We start from the raw sequence: 12,414 nt of genomic DNA, 5'->3' as shown, positions 1-12,414 counted from the left end.
TAGGTACACAAAAATAAAACCGGCTTATGAACATTTTGAGTATAAATGAAAAATCCACCCACAAATATGGGGTGAATTAATGGAGACTGCTAAAGAAAATATGAGAAACAACGAGTGTTGGTAGGGGAAGTGGTAGACAATGTGAATAGAGAAGAAAAGATGAAAATGCGAGTTAATTAAATAAAATAGGTAAAAGGAAAAGGATAAAAAGAAAAAAATAAGTAGAAAAATAAAATAAAAAAAAAATGTTAAAAAAAGTAGAAAAATTAAAAAAAAAGAAAAAAAAAAGGGTCCTGAATATGACCTTAAACTATATCTGATGGTGAGACCCCACCTTGCGGGCCTTGGGGAGTGTGGAGCCACCCTTTAATTGCCATTGCTCCCAGGTCCACTCTGACCCGGACTGGTAGTACCTGTTAGGGTCCCAACTATGGGGTAAATAGAATCTGACTTAAAAAAAGATATACTCCATTAAAAATCGTTCCTCAAAATAACTAGATTCGGCATTAAATAACCTGAAAAAGGTTGATATGCCGTAAAACAAAAACAACCAACCAATCATTAAAAAAAAAAGTTAAAAAAAGATAGTTCAAGCAAAGTCCTTGGAAAAGTAATCCGGATGTGACGACAATAATCCAACAGAGGTTGATTCGAAAATAAACTGCAAAGAAATGAATTTTCGGTGAAGTAATCCCCAATAGAAATCTAGGTGGGACGACAGTAGAATAAGAATTGATTCGAAAATAAGGTAATTAGGTAAGTTAATCTTCAATTGAATCTCAGAGGTAATTAGATAATCCAGAAGCGCGTCTAAGATCAACTACAAACAGGTAAAAAAGTCTTTAGGCATATTCTACATGTCTGGAATTGATTCAGGGAAGTCCCGAAGACTAAGCCCAATGAAGTGTAACCAGGCATATCAATCCCCAAGAGAGCTTCATATGTTTGTAGTCGGTCCGAGCAATCGATATATGCGAGCGTATCTAAAATAGCTTTCAACTGTGGAGCATAAAACTAAGAGAAAAGGTTTACTTAAATAATTGGAACATGTATTTTAAGAGAAGTAATCAGTAACAAAAGTGTGAAAATTAAATTCCAAAAATATGAATTCAAACTTCTAAAGGTTCCTTAAAATGTTATTTCTAAAAAAAAGGAAAACCAATAAATTGAAGATAATATTCAACTCATAAACCTAATATATAAAAGGCTCTATGTCTCTCTATTTGTATGTCTGTCTGTCGGTCTTTCTGTCTGTCTGCTTGTATTTCTTCATATTTTCAAACTCTATCCTTCTCGAAACTAAAAGTCGCAGAGCGGCACTAGGGGCCTCAAATGATGAGATTTTATGAACCGTTCTTTTATGGGTCTTTAGCCGGTAAAATAGGTTTTAAAGGGTCGGAAAGGGGTCGAAATAAAAAATATAGCGTTATACATTTTGTGCATTCATCTTAGTATATTTTTAATCAGTTCATATGCGTGTTACGTTTGTAACGTGGTAACGTCATTTAATGAAAAAAAAAAAACAGTTTAAAATCGTTTAAAATACTTAAAAGCATTTGAGCTTGCCATCCGCTTTGTATTTAGCTTGATTAATGGTTAGTTTTTTAATACGGATTAACAAGGCTTCAATAATTGTGATAAAAATCTCCCATTGTAGGTGTCTCATACTTTGATGTACATCACAATGTGAGACACCTACAATGACAGTTTTTTATTAGTAGTCTCTAAATTCGTTTTTTGAGGGTGTCGTGTGCTGTGAGGTGCTAATAAATGGAGCTATTCGGGGAAGATAGGTTACCTGTTAGTCGATGAGAGACGCTAGTTCGAGTCATGCCAATGTAAGTATTATTTTTGGCGACACATTCTCCTATGGGGCATTTAAAAACGTACACAGCATTTCTAGTTTTGAGCATACTGTTATCGGATGTGTTTATTAATAATTGGCTTGTTTTAAATTTTTTGTAATAAATAATAAATCTTATTTTAGAGTTTTTTCCATTGTTGAAATATGTTTCCATTCAATTCATTACGATAAAAAAATTTTTTTTTTTCATCACTCGACTAAGGACGACTTATGGAGGTCGAAAACGTTCGTAAATTCGGCAAATTTCTTTTTACACTTGAACAGAATGTTCGGAAACTAGTCTGTCAAAAAAGAAAATGGGTTGAAAGAGAAACGAACAAGAGTTGTCTCCGCTCATTAATGAAACGTGCATAAGGGATAAAATGCTGCCCAAATATACTAATATATATATATATATATATATATATATATATATATATATATATACATACATATATATATATATATATATATATATATATATATATATATATATATATATATATAAACAATACTGCATGTGGATGACTATAATGCTCCCTATCTTGGGTTGAACATATTGGGAAGTGATATACAAACCACCATTAGCGTATTAAGCGATACTCTTTGTATAAACAAATCGAGCTTGGGAATTTGGACGATGTAAAAACATAGTTAATTCACTACCCGCACAGCAACAGCTGAATAACGTAATGGTAAGAAGCCTTTACTGCCGTTTGGGCGGTCGGGTTTCGATCCTGGCTTAAGGTAGTTCCCTGTTTAGCCACACTGATGAGCTGTGATACAGTGAAAAAATATTGTATGTAGATGGCTATATATATATAAAGAGAGAGAGAGAGAGAGAGAGAGAGAGAGAGAGAGAGAGAGAGTTGGGAAGAATATATATGCATATACATATATATTCTCCCCAACTCTCTCTCTCTCTCTAAAGATATTTTTATAATGAAAAAAAAAAAAAAAACAGTTTGCAACACTAATTCCTTCTTATAATAACTTAAATTTTGTCTTTTTTTGGAGTTGAGTTCCATTTAAACAAACTGAGCCACAGAAACGCGTGGCCAGGTACGACTAGTATATATATAATGCTGATGAGTTTAGTGTTATCTAAAAGAGTTACACATTTTTGTGCGTAGTTTTTATGTAGAAGAGTAATTTATTAAAAAGTTTTTACCTAAGATTAAAATACTATTTGTATGTAGTATCGCATCTAAATAACAATATTATTTGGTTTAGCGCTTATTTACCAGAAGAATTCCCTTGAACTTAGAGTATATATAATAAAGGTTTTGTTGAACCTATTGTTTATCAAGCTTATAGGTAAATTATGGACATCCGGATTGTTGTTAGATGATCCAAATTAAAGAAATTCTAAATGTAGAAGAGTATAAGAATGTAGGGACATGGATGTTAAAATGATGTGATGTATGGACAAAAAACGGGCAAACAAAAGATGGTCTTGTAGAGCTCTTTTTTTTAAATATCTTCATATATCCATTTATTTTCCAGATCAATTATAGTACAATAGTTTTACTGTTAGAGATACCTGAGATTGTAGAAGTCTTTGATATTTCGAGAATAAATCTCCTTTTCAGAAAAAAAGGACGAAAAGTAATGCCGTTGAAACAAAAAAGGAAAATATCGTAAAACCGAAACCAGAAGTGAGTCGGTAGGGGAGCTATCAGGCAGAAATAGGATTAAAAAAAATTGGTCCCTACGTTAGCAGAGTAGCACAGTACATAGATACAAAATTTTGCTACTAATTCACTGCTGCCACGGAAAGAGAAGTAACAAGTGAAACAGAGAGAATGAAATTATGAAAGGGAGATAATTGGGGGATTTATTGAAAACAGACGAGTGCCGTACATTGTGATTACATATGTGTTTATGGGTGCAAAAAATTAAAAAAAAGACTGAAATTAAACAAAGAACAAGTGAGTTTATTGGAAGCCTGGACAATCATGGATTACAATAGAAAAATGCGAGCATAAAAAGTAATATGGTTAAGCTTAAACATGGGAGAGCAAAGGGCTAGTTGTTTACACTGGAAAAGAAAAGGATAGTATATTCTAGTAAAAGATATAATAAATTTATACCTTAAAATATTGCGGCTTTAAGATTTTAAAAAAAAATCAATTTATAACATTATATAATCAATTCTTAATGCTGCAATATTTTAAGTTATAAATTTATTATACTTTTTAATTAGAATATCTTGTCCTTTTCTTTTCCAGTTTTAACAACTAATTCTGTACTTTTCCATATTTAAGCTTAACCATATTACTTTTCATGCTCGAAATTTTCTATTGTAATATAAGTATATTTTCATCAAATTGGCTTTATTTCTTTTCCACTACCATTCTCTTACTTTATTATTTTTGTGGAAATTGCTCCAGACAAGACATGAAGCCACTTGATAAAAAGAACTAACAAAAATGAAAGATGATTATCACAAAGAGAGGAGATGCCTATAGGCCATAGGCTTGAAAAGACCAAAGTTATAGGAAGGAGGAAAACAATCAGTAAGGAGATAATTTTACAAGTCTGCAGTACTTAGAAAGAAGCTACTTGAATAAAGAGCTGTATTACAATGAGGTATCAAAACAGCGAATTTATGAGGACCAGTAGAGTAACGGGTCAAACGAGCTGAAATAAAGGAAGCAGGGAATGGATCAAACAATTCTGAAGAACACATGCCATAATGCTATTTATGGAAAAGACTGAGACTATTGAAATACTGGAGAAGATCGTATGAAGCGGTCGAAATTACTGTATTTTTAAACATATTTTAAAGACATTTTGTACGTCAATAAATAAGAAACGAAATGGAATAATATTTAAAAATCTATATATTTTTATAGTAATTGTACACACTCACGTATATATATATATATATATATATATATATATATATATATATATATATATATATATATATATAATTATTTCCATAGCCAAACAACGTCGCAGCATGCACGAGCCATGACAGTCACGAGGGCGAAACTTGAATCTTGGACTTCCGGTTCGTTGGCGGTCATGCTTCTTATAGGCTGCGACGTTGTTTTGCTATGGAAATAATTATATAATCTCTCACATTCTGAATATATATATATATATATATATATATATATATATATATATATATATATGTGTGTGTGTGTGTGTGTGTGTGTGTAAAGACGCCACCTTCTGAATTAGCTAATGTATATCTTGCGAATTCTAATCTAGAAAGCCAAATCTTTATCAAAGTCTTCTCCGCGTCAGAAATATTTCTACTACGATTTCAGAGACCAAATTTTGTTGATGTTATCGATTGATTCTGTCCACTCTTCAATATTTTAACACCGAATCTTTCACAACCCTGGAGCTGACCGGCCATCTCTGACCTCTGATTCGCATAGCTGCTCGACTCTGCTTATCAGAGTGGCCGGCTTATCACTTTATGAATAAAGCCACATAATCTTAGTCTGAACTTAAATCCCTTGATGGGATTACTCGGCTTATTGGGGCCGTGTGCAAAACGGATATGTGATCTCTGTTCATATCGTCCTGATCTTCTCCGGTCAAACCACACTTTTAAAACTCTCACCGTCATACCTCGATTTACGAACATAAGTTACCCCAATTTTTTTCGTAAATTGAAATTAATTTTCCTATAAGATATAAGTAAAAGTGACATATTCGTTTTTGATTACATGAAAGTCGTATTTGTTTTCTAACAATATTTCCTGTACAAAATGTTTTGGTTATTCATTTTATTAATATTTAATTCCAATATTCATGAACTGTGACATATATTTCTTTTACATAAGTATCACCACTTATCAAGGCCCAGAAGCCACCCAATGTTAAAGAGTTAAAGAGTGTACAGTAGTCAATTAAACAATATAGTAATCGTTAGTAATAGAAATTCAGGAGATTTCTTAACTTAGGTGGAACGGCTCATCAAAAACTTGTTTACATTGAACTTGAAGACAACGATATTGTAGTCAGCTGGAAAGCAGGCAAACGGAAGGCAGTTCCACATATGAACAGTTCTTAGAAAGAAACTTTGTTCATGGAATCTACGTTTAGGTTAAGGCATAGCTAAAGAGTGAGGTAAATTATTTATAGTGTGTTCAGCTAGACGAGTGTTTCCCGTGAAAGTTTGGCGAGGGGACCATAGATTGGAGCTCAGACGAGCACTTGCTATGAAAATAACGATAAAGCAGAGACAGACTCGCAACATCTCTTCTGTAAGAAAGAGGTTGAAGGGAAGATAAAATGGCATCCCCTACTAGACTACGAAGTCTATTTTGAACTCTATTAAGGCAAGATAACTCCTTTTCAGCAGCTTCTGTCCGATGTGGCAACAGTATTCCATCCTTGGATGTACCTGGCTCTTATATAGGTAGAGAATTGCATCAGCAATGAGATATCTACTGGATCGATAGAAGGATCCCACCATTTTTCTGGCGACCTTGGCAACGGATTTGATGTGTGTGTTCCATTTCAGATCAGGAGTAAAGGTCAAGCCCAGAAGCTTGTCAAATCATGAAGCCCCCCTCCCAAGACGAGAGCCATTCATTTCAATTGATTCCAAATCGGAATCAGAGCGATGATGATGTAAAGATAGAAGATTGGTTTTAGATGCATTGAACGTAACCAGCCATCACTTACCTCATTGTACTATGTGTTCAAGATCAGAGGGGAGAAAATCCTAGAGAACTTGATCGTTTACTGTCTTTGATCGTAGTGTCATCAGCATAAATGTCTGCGAATGATGCAAGGATGTGATTTCGAAAATGATTAATGTAGATCAGGAAGAGTTGGGTCCAGGATGGATCCGTGAGGGACTCCAGCATCAATACTGTGACCTTCTAATTTCTGCCCATCAACCACTACTCTTATGAACCTATCAGAAAGGATTGATTTAATAATTGAGAAGACATTTCCAGCAATACGGTAGCTGGAGATCTTGTGAAGTAAACTTTTATGCAACACCCTATCAAAGGCCTTTGATATGTCAAGAGCAATTGTCCTAGAAAGCCTCCCTCGAGAGATTCGCTAATCCTATAAAATATAACTGTAAGCACATCTGCTGTAGATCTAGCAGAACGGAAACCATATTGCATGTCACTACGAAGGTTATTTTTGTTATGATGGTTGACTACTTGGAAATGAATTTGCGTTATCGTAACAGTCGTTTGCCATTAACTTCTCGCTCAATGACCATTGGAATTTGAGTGGCAAAGCACTTAGTACTCATCCAGCTTGTGATGCCGATACTACACCTTTGTATGGGAGGGGGTAGGTCGGTGGAAGGAGGGTAATTACCTTACAATTTTGCGGTTTCAGTTGATTTCCGTTTTCTTTTCGCTAGATATATATATATATATATTTTCGAATCTCGCTAGAATCCATTATATATATATATATATATATATATATATATATATATATATATATATATATATATATATGTTTAGAGGTACAGAATTTAAATAAAGTTTTAAATATAATGGGTGGAAATCTCTCGAGAGCTCTTTCAGCTATCATCTCATCAGGAGAAAATCGATAGCGTAAAAATAATACTATGTCGAAAGTAAAGAGTTCTGATGGGGAACTATTGAATGTGCCAAAAATAAAGTTTATTAACGTTTAAAAAACGATTAAAATAATGGCACAACGAGGGGAAGAAAAAAAAACGGGAGAAAAGATTCACAGTTCCCTAAAGAGAAACAATGCGTTAGATGTTTCTTTCTGCAGGCACAAAGAAGGTTTCCGCACCGCAATAGAGACATACTCCAAAATCTTTAAATGGTTTCTGGAGTCCGCTCTATGTAGCACCTCGAACCATTCAATTTTATATCTATCGGCACAGCACGGGTTGTCAACCAAATGCTGGCTAATAGCAGAGTCCAAGGCTGCAGAAGGAGGGAGACTACCAGACGCCATCCTCCCTTGTCTGATCTTCGATGGAACATGCTAGTTTATATGAGTCAAAAGATGCAAGGATGTTCCCCTAACATAACCAGCATCGCACTGGCATTTAAATTGATATACAATATTGCTATTTTGGATGTAAGGCAAAGTATCCCTGCGAAAAGAAGGAAATGCAGGTCTCGTAGTATATACCAAACGCAAGGACACAGAATAAAAGCAGTCATAAATACTTCTGCGAATCTGTTTGGAAAGTCTGTTACTCTTTTCCCCAATCCACGGTAATTTTAAATAAACCGGGAATTTCACAGGTCCAAACTTTTAAAGGGATTTAAAATCCGCAACCCTTTTGAAAATAAAGTCATCAATAAGGTCAACAGGATAACCATTATTGATGAATATTTCACTGATCTTATCGAGTTCGGCGTCCAATCTGTTAGGGGAACAAATCATCAGGGCTCTGTGTACCAAAGTATTAATTAAGCCGACCTTACGTGATTTTGGTACAAAAGACAACCAGTTCACATATAGGTCAGTAAATGTCGGCTTCCTATAAATTATAGTGAGAAAGCCAACCCCCTTGAACGTTCGACAAGAACATCCAAGAAGGGAAGCGAATTGTCCTTCTCACTTTCCATAGTGAACTTAAGAGCTCCATGCAAAGAATTCAACCTATCGAAAAATATCGACGCTTCACTTTGCGATGGAAAAACAGCAAAAGTGTCGTCAACATATCTGAAATATGCAGTGGGTTTTGTTATAAAATTAAACAAAACGGATTCATTGTACCCGACGAAAATATCCGCTAAAGTTGGGGCCAACGGACTCCCCATTGAAACCCCGTCAACCTGACAGTACAAAAACTCCACAGATTTTGTGCACATTAAAATAAGTTCAATAAGAATCTCTTTAGAAAAACGTGGAGCAGTCAGGCGACCATCGTAAAGCGCGTCGGTACATATACGTATAGTCTCATCCAACGGTATGTTGGTAAAGAGACTAGAGACATCATCTCGAGAGACTTCCGCCCATTATATTTAAAACTATATATATATATATATATATATATATATATATATATATATATATATATATTTTCGAATCTCGCTAGATTCAGCCACTCTGATGAGTCGTGGATGACGAAACACGTGCCAGTGGATAATTATATTTTAAAAGTTATATATATATATATATATATATATATATATATATATATATATATATATATATATATATATATGATGGATTCTCCCGTCGATTTCGACGTATGAGCGTCCGCCACAAAAACTAAGTTGCTCGCAAGTCAACACAGATGATTTGTTTATAGTGGTGAAGGCTTTGAGTAGAATCGTCAACACGTTTTGGTATTACTGCTAACCTTTGTCGGTGCAGACGCCTGCCACAGGACAGAGTATACAGTAAACAACAGGTTTTTACATCAGAATTACTTTCTCCTAGATACATGCCTTAACGAAGACTGGGCGTGCATCTCTCCGTGAATTAATGCGCCCCCAATTACCAACCTGAAAATTTCTACGATTCGACGCGGTACATACAACGCCTAAACTTCCTAAATGGTAACCCATCTGGTACTGGCCAGGTTTAACGTTGTTTTTTGGTGAATCTGGCGAGAACCAGTGTATCAACGCGATAAACTACTGTCATTAATTTTCCCCACTCTTTATCTGTGCCTAAATCCAAACGTAGATTCTATGAGCAGAGCTTCTTTCTTAGAAGTGCACGACTGTGGAACTCTCTTCTGTTTGCCTGTTTCCCACCGGACTACAACTTGGCTATCTTCAAGTCTAACATAAACAAATTCCTGACAACCCGCTCTCTTAAGTAAGACACCCTATCAAATATCCAATACTAATGATTACTGCGATACTATCTCATTGATTACTGTACACGCAATAACCCTTATCCTCGAGTGGGGTCCGGGTCTTGATAAGTGGTGACCTCCATGTAATATATATATATATATATATATATATATATATATATATATATATATATATATATATATATATTGACACTTCTGTGCTTATTAACAAAAATTGATGCCTTGGATTTTTATAAGAATTTCTGAAAAGTTGTAACTAATTGATGTCTATATAATTTTGTTTGTCTATACTTCGAGATAACTCTTGAGTGTGCGCCAGGGGCTCTTTTATAGCTAATAAAAACACTCCATTTTTGGGACTATTTTACCATATTTGTCCAAAATTTTCTCTGTGTGTCTATTTAGCAGTTTTGCATGGTGTTAAACTCAAATTTAAATATGTTAAGGCTTTGGGGACTTTTAGGGTTAAATGGAGGGGGAAAATGATGGACTCAAATTTACATATGTTAAAGTCTAAAACTGCGCTGTTTGTTCATTTTCACCAAGATTTTATGTCCTCTAGGGACTTTTGGGGCTAAATAAGGAGGGGCAAATGCTGAACTTAGTCATTTTTTATACCGCGTTCACTCTGCATTCACGAGGGACCCTGCATGCTTCACTTGTGTTTACTATTTCCGTCTTTGGTATTTTTTTGCAGATTTTTCTTCTAATTCTTCATTTACCACTTTTGTTTTTATTTTGTATTATACCTTTTCTGCCGCAAGAGTATAAAGATTTTTAGTGCTGAAAGAAATTTTAAAAGAGGTTGGCTAAGTGACACTTACGATCGACGAGTTTTTACAAAAACGTAATTCAGGGAAACTGCAGATTTATGATGAGCGATGAATTCGAAGACGCCATTAAAAAAAAAATTATCGCGTGGACTTATGATTTCGATTTTATTTTGTTTTTTTTTGTTTTATTGTTTTGCCGCGTATTTATTTGCTTTTTTTTTTTTTACTGAAACACAACAAACCAAACGTAAAATGTTTTACTTTAAAATCAATAGAAATGATTACTACCAACGACTTTGAAATTCGAAAAAAAAATCTAAACAATTTGTTTTTGTTTTTGATATATCAACATTTAAGTATTGTCAAAATGGTTTAATGTTGGGTATAAATAGAAGGGGTATGTTTGGTTAAAGCGTGTTTTTTTACATGTAGTTTATGAACATAAATTTGAATACGTTCTATTTCCAATAAAACAATAAAATAATAACATTTATATACGAAATGCCTTTTCTTTGCTACTAGTTCAGTAGTAAGAGCGCTGGATTGCAATCTTTGCCAGTTTCAGATTTTGCTAGATTCATGCGCACTAGTGAGCGGTAAGACGGCGAAACATGTCCATGGACATACTTACGAGAGCACCATATGCCTCTAGCCTTGCTTGGATATAAGAGAACAAAAAGAGTTATTATAATTTTTTAATGGAGATCGCTCCAGACAATGTATTAAGCCATTTTAAGGATCTAAAATACCACATGAAGGTAAAAAACAAGCCAACAATAAATATTAGATAGATCTCGACCCAGAAAACAGAAATATTGCTCATGGAATAATAGAAATAAAGAACAAAATAAGAGGAGTTAGCGTTAAGGTTAGGGTTAGGATTAGGGTTAGTAAACCTAAGGTCCACTTTCCACTTTCTTGACGCAGACAAAATTTTTACAACCAACACAACAAACTTTGCCGGAAAAAAATAATGTAGACAAGAATACAAAAAAAAAAAAAAAAAAAAAGGAAAAGAAATGGTTAATGAATGAATACGAGATGCCTTAAACAAGTTTCCAGAGGTTTTTCGTATGGACGCTTTTATTGATAGTACACATTTTTTTTACATAGTGATCACCACTTATCCAGGCCCGGAAGCCACTCAGGGATAAGGGTTATTGCAAGTACATTACGTTAGTGTGGAGATTTGATGAAGTGTTTACTTAAGGGGGTGGTTCATTAGGAATTTGTTAACGTTGGACTTGAAGACATCCAAGTTGTAGTCCGGTGGGAAGCAGGCAGACGGAACAAAGTTCCACAGGCGTGCAGTTCTAAGAAAGAAGCTTTGTTCATAGAATCCACGTTTTGATTTAGGCACAGATATAGATTGGGGGAAGCTTTTTCACAGTGGATTCAGCTAGACGGGTGTTTTTCGTGAAAGATTGGCGAGTGGGGACCAGAGAGATTGGAGTTCAGACGAGCACCTGCCATGGAAATGAAATTCTAGTCTCCGTCGAAGTAATCTCCTCCGGATGCAATACACCTGTTTGTATCGTTTCAACAACTTCTGGAAGGCCCTGTGGAAGTCCTATCGTATGAGTGCTCTCCATTGTCTCATAACGACAGCCTCTACGGTTTTCCTTGAGCTTACGGAATAAAAAAAATTACAGGGAGAAAGATTTGGATTATAGGGAGGGTGAGGAACTTGGATTATAGGGAGGGTGAGGAACTTGGATTATAGGGAGGGTGAGGAACTTGGATTATAGGGAGGGTGAGAAACTTGGATTATAGGGAGGGTGAGGAACTTGGTCAAATAATCTGTGACAAGAATGAAGTTTTGAACAGATGCACTTCACATCTACATTTCTCCGCGAATAATTGTGTGTACAGTTTCCATACTGAAATCAAACTGTGCATATATATATATATATATATATATATATATATATATATATATATATATATATATATTTTATTACATTTTCACCCCAAACAAGGCAAATTGCCACTTTGGTGTAGGGGGCTACTATCAGGGGCAACAACTACTGGGGTAC

This window comes from Euprymna scolopes, chromosome 7 (assembly GCF_053919585.1).
Source record: "Euprymna scolopes isolate OS-2025 chromosome 7, ASM5391958v1, whole genome shotgun sequence".
Taxonomy (NCBI): Eukaryota; Metazoa; Mollusca; class Cephalopoda; order Sepiida; family Sepiolidae; genus Euprymna; species Euprymna scolopes.
Note: the sequence above shows the minus strand (reverse complement) of the source record.